Source organism: Manis pentadactyla, chromosome 4 (assembly GCF_030020395.1).
Source record: "Manis pentadactyla isolate mManPen7 chromosome 4, mManPen7.hap1, whole genome shotgun sequence".
Classification (NCBI taxonomy): Eukaryota; Metazoa; Chordata; class Mammalia; order Pholidota; family Manidae; genus Manis; species Manis pentadactyla.
The window spans coordinates 115,536,267-115,553,473 of NC_080022.1; positions in this window are offsets into that span (position 1 = coordinate 115,536,267).

Sequence of the window (17,207 nt, forward strand, 5' to 3'; positions counted from 1 at the left end):
CGACACGCAGTAAAGATCCCACACCACACGTAGTACCTACTCTACACACACAACATGGACAACACACACAAAATAAACAAGGCCCACAGATCACAGTCAACACAAGCCCAAACACACAAGAACACACAGCACACACAGCACAGCCAAACGGAATACACACAGAATCACAACACAAACACCACAAATCATTCACTACCGCATATCAACCACAAATACAGCACACTACACGAAAGAATTCCAGAAAGCACAACACGCACGGATCAAACACGCACAATACACAGTAATAAACACATAACACACAACGCACACAGCAAGACATAAAAAAAAGAAGCAGAAACGACACACAGCACACACAACACAACACACACAAAATGTGCATCACAACAGCGCAGACAACACTCACTACATACAACACTCGCAGAACATACAACACACCGGCCACACACAACACACATGGAGAGCACCAACACAACACATACAACGCACACGAAAAACACCCACAACACGCCAAAGAGTTTACATACAACCTCTCAACACACAAACATCGCCTCACCCTAAACAACAAACCCCACCCACACCGAGCACATGACTGCACACAATACCCATGAACCACGGTTCTCAGAGTAAACACAACACACACAGTGAGGGACACTGACCAAGCATGACCACACACAGTACACACATCACAAATTACACTCAATACTCAAACAGCGAACCCCACACACCACCTGTCAAACACAAACCCACGGTAATCACAACCACATGCAGAACCCGCACCACACACAACACATGCGAAATGACATGGAAGAAATACACAAACCACAAAAGAACACCGAATTTATGAAACACATTTCACAGACTGCACACACCACACAAAACACACATAAAACATACAGCACACAGGGCCTCACAGAACGCACAATGCGAAGCACACAACCTACATACAAAGCACGTCAGACAGAGCACACAATTAATATCCCACTCAACACGTAAAGCACACAGAGGACACAACACAAAGCACAATATGCCAAACAGATTAGGATACACCCAACACACATGCAACTGAGAGCACAATACGTTGCACATCACGGAACACACGTGCGGTCCCATCACACACTAAACATGAAACAGAAAACCATTCACAGACCACATAACATTCCCGACCGTGAACACAACATGCTACAAAAAAGTCACCAAACGTACGACACACAAAGACACACTCCAAGCACGCAACACCCAGCGCAGGACCGCCCACAGACACACCAGTCTCACGGCCCTCCACAGAGCAATACACACAGAACATACCCTACAAACAACAAAGTACCCAAACTGCACACCTCACAATCGCAACAGTCACAACACAGAAAGAACACAACACACGGGAAACACACGCTCAGACACATAAACACTGCCATGCACATTAAGCCAGCAGACCACAGACATCAGAGCTAAAAACACACCATAACGCAGTATGCAAAACGCAACACAACACAGAATACACACCCAATCACACAACAAACACCACAACCCATGCCCTACAGTATAAACAAAAGACGAACGACGCACTTCACACATGACACAAAACCCACAAACCAAAGGACCACACAGAAAGACGCACAACGCAAACATCGCACACAACACACACATTAAAAGAAACACATCAACACATTGCCGCAACACACAAAATAATACACAAATTACAGAGCAATACATCACACAACACACAAACATCACACACAATTTATACATCACACCTCATAACACACACAACAACCTGCAGTAACAACACAACACACAGACCGATGCAACCACTACATACCATACATAAAGCCACACGCTCAAGGAATAACCACAATAAACTTAAGTAAACTCCCACAAACACAAAGACAGAGGACACACACAAACTCAGCACGCTAAAAGCACAACAGATGAAACAACATACAGCACAAACATCACAGGACATAAAGGCACACGATTCTCAGACACCACGGTTAGCCATATACACACCACACACACAATGAGGTACACGACACGAGCAAAACCACATACAGATAACACGTGTCCCCTCACACACTTAATCAATCACACACACAGCCTCTCAAACACAGCCAAACACGTATCAGAATCACATATGCATCACACACAGAAAACATACAAAACCACATGAAAGCAAACAACCAAGAATAAAGGCCGATAGCACACTTTTCTAACACTGAACACCCCACTCACAACCGCACGCAGACACCCCACACGCATGTATACACGGGCACCTTTACGCAATGCGCGCACAAACACACACACACACACAACATAAAGTAAAAACACAACAGTCACAGGGCGCACACCAGACACAACAGAGCACATGTTTCTCCTAAAACACACAAGTCACATTTGCAAGAGTACATGCACCACGCACCGTGAGGAACACCAAACACAACCACACACAGGTGACATATCTCACTTCGCAAACATAACAAGCACCCTCACATCACAACTCAAACACAACCATACGCAAATCACAATCACATACGGAAAACACACACAAAACAAATCCCTAGGCAAAACACACACAACCCACAAAGAAGACAAAGAGCGCACATTGCATACACTACACTCTGCAAGCACAACCACGCACAGACACAAAACACGTACATCCTCACGCAGGAGCACAACGCAGAGCACACACACAACACAGAAACACGCGAAACAAGGGTCCCAAGACACAGACCACACACCTCAAGGCACATAACTGCTCACAAAACACACACGGAAAACACTGCACAGACTACGTACTGCACACACCATGAGACATACTGAACAAGCGAAACCGCACAGTCAACACTTCTGATATCACGTGCATAACTCAAACAGCCAAACACACACACACAACCTCTCTAACACAACCACACACAAATCACAAACTCCACACATAAGACGGACACAACACATACTAATAATCCACAGACTACTCCCCTATGACGCACTACACACAACACACACAGCCACAAGCAGGCAGTATAGAGCACACACAGGTGCACGCAGACAGCTCGAAAAATCACACCCAAAATACACACTCACAGAACACATCAGACGCAACGCAAAACTTACATCACACAGAATGCTCAAAATACAGAGACCACCCAACATCTATCCTGTATGTAACACACAGAAAGCATATAGACAGCGCTCACACAACCCAGAACACAGTACACAACAGAAAGCAGAAAGACCAGACGCAGTACACATGAAACACGACGACGGAAGGCAGACAACAGAAACACAACACACACACAAACACCAACGGATAACTCATAAAAAATGACAAGATATACAACACACAAAGAACCACTCAGTGCACAGAACACACAGCTCACGACCACACCCATGACACATTGCACGCCACACAGAGAAAGTATGCAGAACAATGTACTCAACAAGCAGCAAAGAACCCATAACACACATTGTACATTCACAACACACACCACATATACAAGCACCAGTAGAACACTCATAAAAAATGACAAAATGTACAACACACAAGGAACCGCTCAATGCACACAACTCACAACCACGCACGTCACACATTGCACGCCACACGGAGAAAATTACACAGAGCAGTGAACTCGACACGCAGTAAAGATCCCACACCACACGTAGTACCTACTCTACACACACAACATGGACAACACACACAAAATAAACAAGGCCCACAGATCACAGTCAACACAAGCCCAAACACACAAGAACACACAGCACACACAGCACAGCCAAACGGAATACACACAGAATCACAACACAAACACCACAAATCATTCACTACCGCATATCAACCACAAATACAGCACACTACACGAAAGAATTCCAGAAAGCACAACACGCACGGATCAAACACGCACAATACACAGTAATAAACACATAACACACAACGCACACAGCAAGACATAAAAAAAAGAAGCAGAAACGACACACAGCACACACAACACAACACACACAAAATGTGCATCACAACAGCGCAGACAACACTCACTACATACAACACTCGCAGAACATACAACACACCGGCCACACACAACACACATGGAGAGCACCAACACAACACATACAACGCACACAAAAAACACCCACAACACGCCAAAGAGTTTACATACAACCTCTCAACACACAAACATCGCCTCACCCTAAACAACAAACCCCACACACACCGAGCACATGACTGCACACAATACCCATGAACCACGGTTCTCAGAGTAAACACAACACACACAGTGAGGGACACTGACCAAGCATGACCACACACAGTACACACATCACAAATTACACTCAATACTCAAACAGCGAACCCCACACACCACCTGTCAAACACAAACCCACGGTAATCACAACCACATGCAGAACCCGCACCACACACAACACATGCGAAATGACATGGAAGAAATACACAAACCACAAAAGAACACCGAATTTATGAAACACATTTCACAGACTGCACACACCACACAAAACACACATAAAACATACAGCACACAGGGCCTCACAGAACGCACAATGCGAAGCACACAACCTACATACAAAGCACGTCAGACAGAGCACACAATTAATATCCCACTCAACACGTAAAGCACACAGAGGACACAACACAAAGCACAATATGCCAAACAGATTAGGATACACCCAACACACATGCAACTGAGAGCACAATACGTTGCACATCACGGAACACACGTGCGGTCCCATCACACACTAAACATGAAACAGAAAACCATTCACAGACCACATAACATTCCCGACCGTGAACACAACATGCTACAAAAAAGTCACCAAACGTACGACACACAAAGACACACTCCAAGCACGCAACACCCAGCGCAGGACCGCCCACAGACACACCAGTCTCACGGCCCTCCACAGAGCAATACACACAGAACATACCCTACAAACAACAAAGTACCCAAACTGCACACCTCACAATCGCAACAGTCACAACACAGAAAGAACACAACACACGGGAAACACACGCTCAGACACATAAACACTGCCATGCACATTAAGCCAGCAGACCACAGACATCAGAGCTAAAAACACACCATAACGCAGTATGCAAAACGCAACACAACACAGAATACACACCCAATCACACAACAAACACCACAACCCATGCCCTACAGTATAAACAAAAGACGAACGACGCACTTCACACATGACACAAAACCCACAAACACAAAGGACCACACAGAAAGACGCACAACGCAAACATCGCACACAACACACACATTAAAAGAAACACATCAACACATTGCCGCAACACACAAAATAATACACAAATTACAGAGCAATACATCACACAACACACAAACATCACACACAATTTATACATCACACCTCATAACACACACAACAACCTGCAGTAACAACACAACACACAGACCGATGCAACCACTACATACCATACGTAAAGCCACACGCTCAAGGAATAACCACAATAAACTTAAGTAAACTCCCACAAACACAAAGACAGAGGACACACACAAACTCAGCACGCTAAAAGCACAACAGATGAAACAACATAAGGCACAAACATCACAGGACATAAAGGCACACGATTCTCAGACACCACGGTTAGCCATATACACACCACACACACAATGAGGTACACGACACGAGCAAAACCACATACAGATAACACGTGTCCCCTCACACACTTAATCAATCACACACACAGCCTCTCAAACACAGCCAAACACGTATCAGAATCACATATGCATCACACACAGAAAACATACAAAACCACATGAAAGCAAACAACCAAGAATAAAGGCCGATAGCACACTTTTCTAACACTGAACACCCCACTCACAACCGCACGCAGACACCCCACACGCATGTATACACGGGCACCTTTACGCAATGCGCGCACAAACACACACACACACACAACATAAAGTAAAAACACAACAGTCACAGGGCGCACACCAGACACAACAGAGCACATGTTTCTCCTAAAACACACAAGTCACATTTGCAAGAGTACATGCACCACGCACCGTGAGGAACACCAAACACAACCACACACAGGTGACATATCTCACTTCGCAAACATAACAAGCACCCTCACATCACAACTCAAACACAACCATACGCAAATCACAATCACATACGGAAAACACACACAAAACAAATCCCTAGGCAAAACACACACAACCCACAAAGAAGACAAAGAGCGCACATTGCATACACTACACTCTGCAAGCACAACCACGCACAGACACAAAACACGTACATCCTCACGCAGGAGCACAACGCAGAGCACACACACAACACAGAAACACGCGAAACAAGGGTCCCAAGACACAGACCACACACCTCAAGGCACATAACTGCTCACAAAACACACACGGAAAACACTGCACAGACTACGTACTGCACACACCATGAGACATACTGAACAAGCGAAACCGCACAGTCAACACTTCTGATATCACGTGCATAACTCAAACAGCCAAACACACACACACAACCTCTCTAACACAACCACACACAAATCACAAACTCCACACATAAGACGGACACAACACATACTAATAATCCACAGACTACTCCCCTATGACGCACTACACACAACACACACAGCCACAAGCAGGCAGTATAGAGCACACACAGGTGCACGCAGACAGCTCGAAAAATCACACCCAAAATACACACTCACAGAACACATCAGACGCAACGCAAAACTAACATCACACAGAATGCTCAAAATACAGAGACCACCCAACATCTATCCTGTATGTAACACACAGAAAGCATATAGACAGCGCTCACACAACCCAGAACACAGTACACAACAGAAAGCAGAAAGACCAGACGCAGTACACATGAAACACGACGACGGAAGGCAGACAACAGAAACACAACACACACACAAACACCAACGGATAACTCATAAAAAATGACAAGATATACAACACACAAAGAACCACTCAGTGCACAGAACACACAGCTCACGACCACACCCATGACACATTGCACGCCACACAGAGAAAGTATGCAGAACAATGTACTCAACAAGCAGCAAAGAACCCATAACACACATTGTACATTCACAACACACACCACATATACAAGCACCAGTAGAACACTCATAAAAAATGACAAAATGTACAACACACAAGGAACCGCTCAATGCACACAACTCACAACCACGCACGTCACACATTGCACGCCACACGGAGAAAATTACACAGAGCAGTGAACTCGACACGCAGTAAAGATCCCACACCACACGTAGTACCTACTCTACACACACAACATGGACAACACACACAAAATAAACAAGGCCCACAGATCACAGTCAACACAAGCCCAAACACACAAGAACACACAGCACACACAGCACAGCCAAACGGAATACACACAGAATCACAACACAAACACCACAAATCATTCACTACCGCATATCAACCACAAATACAGCACACTACACGAAAGAATTCCAGAAAGCACAACACGCACGGATCAAACACGCACAATACACAGTAATAAACACATAACACACAACGCACACAGCAAGACATAAAAAAAAGAAGCAGAAACGACACACAGCACACACAACACAACACACACAAAATGTGCATCACAACAGCGCAGACAACACTCACTACATACAACACTCGCAGAACATACAACACACCGGCCACACACAACACACATGGAGAGCACCAACACAACACATACAACGCACACGAAAAACACCCACAACACGCCAAAGAGTTTACATACAACCTCTCAACACACAAACATCGCCTCACCCTAAACAACAAACCCCACACACACCGAGCACATGACTGCACACAATACCCATGAACCACGGTTCTCAGAGTAAACACAACACACACAGTGAGGGACACTGACCAAGCATGACCACACACAGTACACACATCACAAATTACACTCAATACTCAAACAGCGAACCCCACACACCACCTGTCAAACACAAACCCACGGTAATCACAACCACATGCAGAACCCGCACCACACACAACACATGCGAAATGACATGGAAGAAATACACAAACCACAAAAGAACACCGAATTTATGAAACACATTTCACAGACTGCACACACCACACAAAACACACATAAAACATACAGCACACAGGGCCTCACAGAACGCACAATGCGAAGCACACAACCTACATACAAAGCACGTCAGACAGAGCACACAATTAATATCCCACTCAACACGTAAAGCACACAGAGGACACAACACAAAGCACAATATGCCAAACAGATTAGGATACACCCAACACACATGCAACTGAGAGCACAATACGTTGCACATCACGGAACACACGTGCGGTCCCATCACACACTAAACATGAAACAGAAAACCATTCACAGACCACATAACATTCCCGACCGTGAACACAACATGCTACAAAAAAGTCACCAAACGTACGACACACAAAGACACACTCCAAGCACGCAACACCCAGCGCAGGACCGCCCACAGACACACCAGTCTCACGGCCCTCCACAGAGCAATACACACAGAACATACCCTACAAACAACAAAGTACCCAAACTGCACACCTCACAATCGCAACAGTCACAACACAGAAAGAACACAACACACGGGAAACACACGCTCAGACACATAAACACTGCCATGCACATTAAGCCAGCAGACCACAGACATCAGAGCTAAAAACACACCATAACGCAGTATGCAAAACGCAACACAACACAGAATACACACCCAATCACACAACAAACACCACAACCCATGCCCTACAGTATAAACAAAAGACGAACGACGCACTTCACACATGACACAAAACCCACAAACACAAAGGACCACACAGAAAGACGCACAACGCAAACATCGCACACAACACACACATTAAAAGAAACACATCAACACATTGCCGCAACACACAAAATAATACACAAATTACAGAGCAATACATCACACAACACACAAACATCACACACAATTTATACATCACACCTCATAACACACACAACAACCTGCAGTAACAACACAACACACAGACCGATGCAACCACTACATACCATACGTAAAGCCACACGCTCAAGGAATAACCACAATAAACTTAAGTAAACTCCCACAAACACAAAGACAGAGGACACACACAAACTCAGCACGCTAAAAGCACAACAGATGAAACAACATAAGGCACAAACATCACAGGACATAAAGGCACACGATTCTCAGACACCACGGTTAGCCATATACACACCACACACACAATGAGGTACACGACACGAGCAAAACCACATACAGATAACACGTGTCCCCTCACACACTTAATCAATCACACACACAGCCTCTCAAACACAGCCAAACACGTATCAGAATCACATATGCATCACACACAGAAAACATACAAAACCACATGAAAGCAAACAACCAAGAATAAAGGCCGATAGCACACTTTTCTAACACTGAACACCCCACTCACAACCGCACGCAGACACCCCACACGCATGTATACACGGGCACCTTTACGCAATGCGCGCACAAACACACACACACACACAACATAAAGTAAAAACACAACAGTCACAGGGCGCACACCAGACACAACAGAGCACATGTTTCTCCTAAAACACACAAGTCACATTTGCAAGAGTACATGCACCACGCACCGTGAGGAACACCAAACACAACCACACACAGGTGACATATCTCACTTCGCAAACATAACAAGCACCCTCACATCACAACTCAAACACAACCATACGCAAATCACAATCACATACGGAAAACACACACAAAACAAATCCCTAGGCAAAACACACACAACCCACAAAGAAGACAAAGAGCGCACATTGCATACACTACACTCTGCAAGCACAACCACGCACAGACACAAAACACGTACATCCTCACGCAGGAGCACAACGCAGAGCACACACACAACACAGAAACACGCGAAACAAGGGTCCCAAGACACAGACCACACACCTCAAGGCACATAACTGCTCACAAAACACACACGGAAAACACTGCACAGACTACGTACTGCACACACCATGAGACATACTGAACAAGCGAAACCGCACAGTCAACACTTCTGATATCACGTGCATAACTCAAACAGCCAAACACACACACACAACCTCTCTAACACAACCACACACAAATCACAAACTCCACACATAAGACGGACACAACACATACTAATAATCCACAGACTACTCCCCTATGACGCACTACACACAACACACACAGACACAAGCAGGCAGTATAGAGCACACACAGGTGCACGCAGACAGCTCGAAAAATCACACCCAAAATACACACTCACAGAACACATCAGACGCAACGCAAAACTTACATCACACAGAATGCTCAAAATACAGAGACCACCCAACATCTATCCTGTATGTAACACACAGAAAGCATATAGACAGCGCTCACACAACCCAGAACACAGTACACAACAGAAAGCAGAAAGACCAGACGCAGTACACATGAAACACGACGACGGAAGGCAGACAACAGAAACACAACACACACACAAACACCAACGGATAACTCATAAAAAATGACAAGATATACAACACACAAAGAACCACTCAGTGCACAGAACACACAGCTCACGACCACACCCATGACACATTGCACGCCACACAGAGAAAGTATGCAGAACAATGTACTCAACAAGCAGCAAAGAACCCATAACACACATTGTACATTCACAACACACACCACATATACAAGCACCAGTAGAACACTCATAAAAAATGACAAAATGTACAACACACAAGGAACCGCTCAATGCACACAACTCACAACCACGCACGTCACACATTGCACGCCACACGGAGAAAATTACACAGAGCAGTGAACTCGACACGCAGTAAAGATCCCACACCACACGTAGTACCTACTCTACACACACAACATGGACAACACACACAAAATAAACAAGGCCCACAGATCACAGTCAACACAAGCCCAAACACACAAGAACACACAGCACACACAGCACAGCCAAACGGAATACACACAGAATCACAACACAAACACCACAAATCATTCACTACCGCATATCAACCACAAATACAGCACACTACACGAAAGAATTCCAGAAAGCACAACACGCACGGATCAAACACGCACAATACACAGTAATAAACACATAACACACAACGCACACAGCAAGACATAAAAAAAAGAAGCAGAAACGACACACAGCACACACAACACAACACACACAAAATGTGCATCACAACAGCGCAGACAACACTCACTACATACAACACTCGCAGAACATACAACACACCGGCCACACACAACACACATGGAGAGCACCAACACAACACATACAACGCACACGAAAAACACCCACAACACGCCAAAGAGTTTACATACAACCTCTCAACACACAAACATCGCCTCACCCTAAACAACAAACCCCACACACACCGAGCACATGACTGCACACAATACCCATGAACCACGGTTCTCAGAGTAAACACAACACACACAGTGAGGGACACTGACCAAGCATGACCACACACAGTACACACATCACAAATTACACTCAATACTCAAACAGCGAACCCCACACACCACCTGTCAAACACAAACCCACGGTAATCACAACCACATGCAGAACCCGCACCACACACAACACATGCGAAATGACATGGAAGAAATACACAAACCACAAAAGAACACCGAATTTATGAAACACATTTCACAGACTGCACACACCACACAAAACACACATAAAACATACAGCACACAGGGCCTCACAGAACGCACAATGCGAAGCACACAACCTACATACAAAGCACGTCAGACAGAGCACACAATTAATATCCCACTCAACACGTAAAGCACACAGAGGACACAACACAAAGCACAATATGCCAAACAGATTAGGATACACCCAACACACATGCAACTGAGAGCACAATACGTTGCACATCACGGAACACACGTGCGGTCCCATCACACACTAAACATGAAACAGAAAACCATTCACAGACCACATAACATTCCCGACCGTGAACACAACATGCTACAAAAAAGTCACCAAACGTACGACACACAAAGACACACTCCAAGCACGCAACACCCAGCGCAGGACCGCCCACAGACACACCAGTCTCACGGCCCTCCACAGAGCAATACACACAGAACATACCCTACAAACAACAAAGTACCCAAACTGCACACCTCACAATCGCAACAGTCACAACACAGAAAGAACACAACACACGGGAAACACACGCTCAGACACATAAACACTGCCATGCACATTAAGCCAGCAGACCACAGACATCAGAGCTAAAAACACACCATAACGCAGTATGCAAAACGCAACACAACACAGAATACACACCCAATCACACAACAAACACCACAACCCATGCCCTACAGTATAAACAAAAGACGAACGACGCACTTCACACATGACACAAAACCCACAAACACAAAGGACCACACAGAAAGACGCACAACGCAAACATCGCACACAACACACACATTAAAAGAAACACATCAACACATTGCCGCAACACACAAAATAATACACAAATTACAGAGCAATACATCACACAACACACAAACATCACACACAATTTATACATCACACCTCATAACACACACAACAACCTGCAGTAACAACACAACACACAGACCGATGCAACCACTACATACCATACGTAAAGCCACACGCTCAAGGAATAACCACAATAAACTTAAGTAAACTCCCACAAACACAAAGACAGAGGACACACACAAACTCAGCACGCTAAAAGCACAACAGATGAAACAACATAAGGCACAAACATCACAGGACATAAAGGCACACGATTCTCAGACACCACGGTTAGCCATATACACACCACACACACAATGAGGTACACGACACGAGCAAAACCACATACAGATAACACGTGTCCCCTCACACACTTAATCAATCACACACACAGCCTCTCAAACACAGCCAAACACGTATCAGAATCACATATGCATCACACACAGAAAACATACAAAACCACATGAAAGCAAACAACCAAGAATAAAGGCCGATAGCACACTTTTCTAACACTGAACACCCCACTCACAACCGCACGCAGACACCCCACACGCATGTATACACGGGCACCTTTACGCAATGCGCGCACAAACACACACACACACACAACATAAAGTAAAAACACAACAGTCACAGGGCGCACACCAGACACAACAGAGCACATGTTTCTCCTAAAACACACAAGTCACATTTGCAAGAGTACATGCACCACGCACCGTGAGGAACACCAAACACAACCACACACAGGTGACATATCTCACTTCGCAAACATAACAAGCACCCTCACATCACAACTCAAACACAACCATACGCAAATCACAATCACATACGGAAAACACACACAAAACAAATCCCTAGGCAAAACACACACAACCCACAAAGAAGACAAAGAGCGCACATTGCATACACTACACTCTGCAAGCACAACCACGCACAGACACAAAACACGTACATCCTCACGCAGGAGCACAACGCAGAGCACACACACAACACAGAAACACGCGAAACAAGGGTCCCAAGACACAGACCACACACCTCAAGGCACATAACTGCTCACAAAACACACACGGAAAACACTGCACAGACTACGTACTGCACACACCATGAGACATACTGAACAAGCGAAACCGCACAGTCAACACTTCTGATATCACGTGCATAACTCAAACAGCCAAACACACACACACAACCTCTCTAACACAACCACACACAAATCACAAACTCCACACATAAGACGGACACAACACATACTAATAATCCACAGACTACTCCCCTATGACGCACTACACACAACACACACAGACACAAGCAGGCAGTATAGAGCACACACAGGTGCACGCAGACAGCTCGAAAAATCACACCCAAAATACACACTCACAGAACACATCAGACGCAACGCAAAACTTACATCACACAGAATGCTCAAAATACAGAGACCACCCAACATCTATCCTGTATGTAACACACAGAAAGCATATAGACAGCGCTCACACAACCCAGAACACAGTACACAACAGAAAGCAGAAAGACCAGACGCAGTACACATGAAACACGACGACGGAAGGCAGACAACAGAAACACAACACACACACAAACACCAACGGATAACTCATAAAAAATGACAAGATATACAACACACAAAGAACCACTCAGTGCACAGAACACACAGCTCACGACCACACCCATGACACATTGCACGCCACACAGAGAAAGTATGCAGAACAATGTACTCAACAAGCAGCAAAGAACCCATAACACACATTGTACATTCACAACACACACCACATATACAAGCACCAGTAGAACACTCATAAAAAATGACAAAATGTACAACACACAAGGAACCGCTCAATGCACACAACTCACAACCACGCACGTCACACATTGCACGCCACACGGAGAAAATTACACAGAGCAGTGAACTCGACACGCAGTAAAGATCCCACACCACACGTAGTACCTACTCTACACACACAACATGGACAACACACACAAAATAAACAAGGCCCACAGATCACAGTCAACACAAGCCCAAACACACAAGAACACACAGCACACACAGCACAGCCAAACGGAATACACACAGAATCACAACACAAACACCACAAATCATTCACTATCGCATATCAACCACAAATACAGCACACTACACGAAAGAATTCCAGAAAGCACAACACGCACGGATCAAACACGCACAATACACAGTAATAAACACATAACACACAACGCACACAGCAAGACATAAAAAAAAGAAGCAGAAACGACACACAGCACACACAACACAACACACACAAAATGTGCATCACAACAGCGCAGACAACACTCACTACATACAACACTCGCAGAACATACAACACACTGGCCACACACAACACACATGGAGAGCACCAACACAACACATACAACGCACACGAAAAACACCCACAACACGCCAAAGAGTTTACATACAACCTCTCAACACACAAACATCGCCTCACCCTAAACAACAAACCCCACACACACCGAGCACATGACTGCACACAATACCCATGAACCACGGTTCTCAGAGTAAACACAACACACACAGTGAGGGACACTGACCAAGCATGACCACACACAGTACACACATCACAAATTACACTCAATACTCAAACAGCGAACCCCACACACCACCTGTCAAACACAAACCCACGGTAATCACAACCACATGCAGAACCTGCACCACACACAACACATGCGAAATGACATGGAAGAAATACACAAACCACAAAAGAACACCGAATTTATGAAACACATTTCACAGACTGCACACACCACACAAAACACACATGAAACATACAGCACACAGGGCCTCACAGAACGCACAATGCGAAGCACACAACCTACATACAAAGCACGTCAGACAGAGCACACAATTAATATCCCACTCAACACGTAAAGCACACAGAGGACACAACACAAAGCACAATATGCCAAACAGATTAGGATACACCCAACACACATGCAACTGAGAGCACAATACGTTGCACATCACGGAACACACGTGCGGTCCCATCACACACTAAACATGAAACAGAAAACCATTCACAGACCACATAACATTCCCGACCATGAACACAACACGCTACAAAAAAGTCACCAAACGTACGACACACAAAGACACACTCCAAGCACGCAACACCCAGCGCAGGACCGCCCACAAACACACCAGTCTCACGGCCCTCCACAGAGCAATACACACAGAACATACCCTACAAACAACAAAGTACCCAAACTGCACACCTCACAATCGCAACAGTCACAACACAGAAAGAACACAACACACGGGAAACACACGCTCAGACACATAAACACTGCCATGCACATTAAGCCAGCAGACCACAGACATCAGAGCTAAAAACACACCATAACGCAGCATGCAAAACGCAACACAACACAGAATACACACCCAATCACACAACAAACACCACAACCCATGCCCTACAGTATAAACAAAAGACGAACGACGCACTTCACACATGACACAAAACCCACAAACACAAAGGACCACACAGAAAGACGCACAACGCAAACATCGCACACAACACACACATTAAAAGAAACACATCAACACATTGCCGCAACACACAAAATAATACACAAATTACAGAGCAATACATCACACAACACACAAACATCACACACAATTTATACATCACACCTCATAACACACACAACACCCTGCAGTAACAACACAACACACAGACCGATGCAACCACTACATACCATACATAAAGCCACACGCTCAAGGAATAACCACAATAAACTTAAGTAAACTCCCACAAACACAAAGACAGAGGACACACACAAACTCAGCACGCTAAAAGCACAACAGATGAAACAACATACAGCACAAACATCACAGGACATAAAGGCACACGATTCTCAGACACCACGGTTAGCCATATACACACCACACACACAATGAGGTACACGACACGAGCAAAACCACATACAGATAACACGTGTCCCCTCACACACTTAATCAATCACACACACAGCCTCTCAAACACAGCCAAACACGTATCAGAATCACATATGCATCACACACAGAAAACATACAAAACCACATGAAAGCAAACAACCAAGAATAAAGGCAGATACCACACTTTTCTAACACTGAACACCCCACTCACAACCGCACGCAGACACCCCACACGCATGTATACACGGGCACCTTTACGCAATGCGCGCACAAACACACACACACACAACATAAAGTAAAAACACAACAGTCACAGGGCGCACACCAGACACAACAGAGCACATGTTTCTCCTAAAACACACAAGTCACATTTGCAAGAGTACATGCACCACGCACCGTGAGGAACACCAAACACAACCACACACAGGTGACATATCTCACTTCGCAAACATAACAAGCACCCTCACATCACAACTCAAACACAACCATACGCAAATCACAATCACATACGGAAAACACACACAAAACAAATCCCTAGGCAAAACACACACAACCCACAAAGAAGACAAAGAGCGCACATTGCATACACTACACTCTGCAAGCACAACCACGCACAGACACAAAACACGTACATCCTCACGCAGGAGCACAACGCAGAGCACACACACAACACAGAAACACGCGAAACA